This window comes from Choloepus didactylus, chromosome 8 (genome assembly GCF_015220235.1).
Source record: "Choloepus didactylus isolate mChoDid1 chromosome 8, mChoDid1.pri, whole genome shotgun sequence".
NCBI lineage: Eukaryota > Metazoa > Chordata > Mammalia > Pilosa > Megalonychidae > Choloepus > Choloepus didactylus.
The window spans coordinates 89,305,150-89,308,419 of NC_051314.1; the positions used below are offsets into that span (position 1 = coordinate 89,305,150).

At 38.1% G+C, this 3,270-nt stretch overlaps 1 pseudogene; it reads left to right on the forward strand.

The window, feature by feature from the left end:
* Nucleotides 1-343: 343 nt before the first annotated feature.
* On the forward strand, nucleotides 344-1,592 carry LOC119541725 (annotated as a pseudogene).
* Nucleotides 1,593-3,270: the final 1,678 nt, after the last annotated feature.

Consider the following 3,270-nt stretch of genomic DNA (forward strand, 5'->3'; position numbering starts at 1 on the left):
TGCAGAAGGCAGGGGCGCAGGAATGGAGTCGGAGACACAACAAACGTGGCTGCGGCTGCGACAGTGAGGAAGGTGGCGACGGTGAGGAAGGTGGCGGCGGTGATGATGGCTATGGCTTTGAACAAGGCGGTGGGGCATACTCGGTGTGGTTGTCAGGAGACCTCTGTATGGCTTTTCAACTTTAATTGAAATTCCCTCTATGGCCTTTTGGAGCCCCATGGTGTGTCTCCAGAGTAAAATTTGATTACTCTACATTTCATCAATGTTGGAGTGGAAAGAAAAAGGAGGAACTGATTTTCTAAGTATAACAAACTATAAACTTAAAAAAAAAAAAGAAGTGAAGATGGTTGAAAAGAAACTAGAGCCTTTAGACCACATGAAAGATTTTCACGATACCTGACTCAGCAGACCAATCATGTGAACGTGATTTCCGGATCAGTTAGTGGGGACAAAGAAGCAGAGGGTCTTCAGGGAGCTGGAACAGATGGTGATCAAAATGGACTTCATCACCCATCTGTTGAAATTTCCCTGGATGAAAACTCAGGAATGTTAGTACACGGGTTTTAAGGGACCTTTGATGGAATGCTCAAGTGTCGGTATGGCAACCATGCCAGCAAAGGGACAGCCTGGCTTATTGAACATACCAGAATCCACACAGGTGAGAAACCTCATAGACGTCACTTATGTCCATTTGCATCTGCTTAGGAGCGTCATCTGGAAGCCCATATGTGTTCCCATACTGGAGAAAAACCATACAAATGTGAATAATGTTCCTTCTGCTGCAGCAATCAAAGTAACCTGTCCCATCATCGAAGACACAAGCATAAAATGGTACCAATTAAAGGTTCTAGATCTTCCTTAAGCAGCAAGAAAATGTGGGGGGTTTTACAGAAGAAACAAGCAATTTGGGGTATAGCAGATGAACACTCATCAACTTGTGTCTGCCTTCCATGGTGGTTCAGAAAACAGACTTTCTTAATGATTTTATCCATGAAATCCCAAATATTCAGATGGACTCCTTTGGAAGTATGATGAAAACCACACCAACCAGTGGCCTACCAAGGGACCCCGAAGAACTCATGGTTGACAACCCTTTAAATCAGCTCTTGACTCGAGCAGGACAGTTGTCCCGTTTGCCACCTGAAAACCAAAACCCTGCATCCCCTGATGTAGTTCCCTGCCCTGATGAAAAGCCTTTCAGGTTCAGCAGCCCTCAGCCCAAGCAGTAGTTTCTGCAGTGTCAGCAAGTAATCCTCAGAGCGCCTCTCCCACAAGCCGAGGCCATCACATAGTCAAAGGAACAACAGTCCAGTGGCAGGTCCAAGCAGTGAACCAAGTGCCCACAGAAGTACCCCCAGCGTAGGAAATAGCCAGCCGAGCACTCCAGCCCCCACCCTGCCAGTCCAGGATTCTCAGCTTGGCACCACTGCCAGCACTGTGACATGTATTTTGCAGACAATATTCTTTATGCTATTAATATGGGATGTCATGGGTATGAAAATCCTTTTCAGTGTAATATATGTGGATGCAAATGTAAAAACAAGTATGATTTTGCCTGTCATTTTGCAAGAGGGCAACATAACCAACACTGATGGAAAACAATCACATTGTGCTTTATTTGGCTTTTCACCTTTTAGGGCTTTGTGGGTTGATTTTGTTTTGATTTTGTTTTGGTCATCCCTATAAGGTCATCCCTATTAAGGTGCCTCCTAATTTAAAGTTTATACATTATATTTCTAGAATGTAAGTGTGACAGTGGAAACAAAATATTCCCGTTTTTTCCTAAAATTTGGTCAGTGTAATTTATGTGTTAGAACAGTTAGCCAGATTGGTGTCTGTTTTTATCTTTCACCTAGACATTTGAGAATTGGTATTCAAGCATAATCTTACAGGTTTTCATTTAAATTTCCCACTTTTATGGCCCAAAAAAATTTCAAGACTTTCCCTTACTCTTGATATGACAGTATATTCTTGGGTAGATGTTATTTCTGCCACATGTCAAAATGATAGAATATTTTCTCTTGTAATATCTGTTACAACTTATTTCAGTGTTTAATAGGGGAATTGCTTTTAAATTGGTTCTTAATTGAAATACTATTTAATTCACATGATTTAAGTTGAAGCATTAGTTTTATTTCAACTGATAATGAAGCTATTTGGGTGTAGTGTATCTGTTTTCTATAAAGGAAAATGTAAAGCAATTTCTTTTAATGAAAGTTACAAAAATATGAAGGGAAAGTTTGAAAAAGAAATGAAATCCAAGACTTTAAGGTGAAAATGTATTATCTTTTTCCTCTGTAACAGAAGAAATTGGAGTTTAATGTTTAAAATATCTGTTTATCCAATTTCTAGTTTCAACATATGTCATCTTTCGACTGGATTATTTTTATTATACTTCCAGTTCATTAAAAAAAAAACACAAACACATACACAGATAAATAAATGCACTGATAATGCCAGAGGATTATCTATGAAGATGCCTTTTTTTCCTTTTCACTTGAAGTTTTCACTTATATCCTTTATTCTGATGGTATTAGCATCAGGGAAGACTGATACATCTGAGAAACTGGCATTCTTCTTATTCCTTTGATGACCAGAGGTACAGTCGGATATCATCCATCTTCTTAGTCTGAGGAGCTGCAGTCTTTCAAAAAAATCTTTGATGTTTCCTTTTCCTGCCTTCTATCTATTTCCTGTCCATAATTTCTGGGTAACAGAAACATGTGGCAAAATGTGATGGTGAATTTACATTTACAAAAATGAGAGGATGGGTCCATAATGGATTTTGATTTCCTCTTCAGAATTGGCCATTTTGAATATTTTCTGTGAATTCAAATTGTGTAATGCTCATTTGCGGTTTTACCAATCTTCATGGATAGTTAAAGAAAACTATATGGAAACTGTGATTAAATTGCCAGCTTAGGAGGAAAGGATAAGAAGGTGTAAAAATGGATAGAAAATGCATTTAAACTTGATATTTAATTTGTTTACAAAAATAAGACTTGCTAAATAAATCTAGAGTAATTCATTTTCAACAGGGGGCTTTTGTTTTTATATTGTGTAATAACTAGCCTACTCTGAAAAACAGGTTTGTCAAACAATAAAATATATTGTTTCTAAAAAAGCAAAAAACAAAGAACAAACAAAAACCTTATGGAATGCAGCAAAGGCAGGGCTGAGAGAGAAATTTATTGCCCTAACTGCCTATATTAAAAAAGAAGAAAGAGCAAAAATTGAGGACTTAACTGCTCACCTGAAGAATCTAGAGAA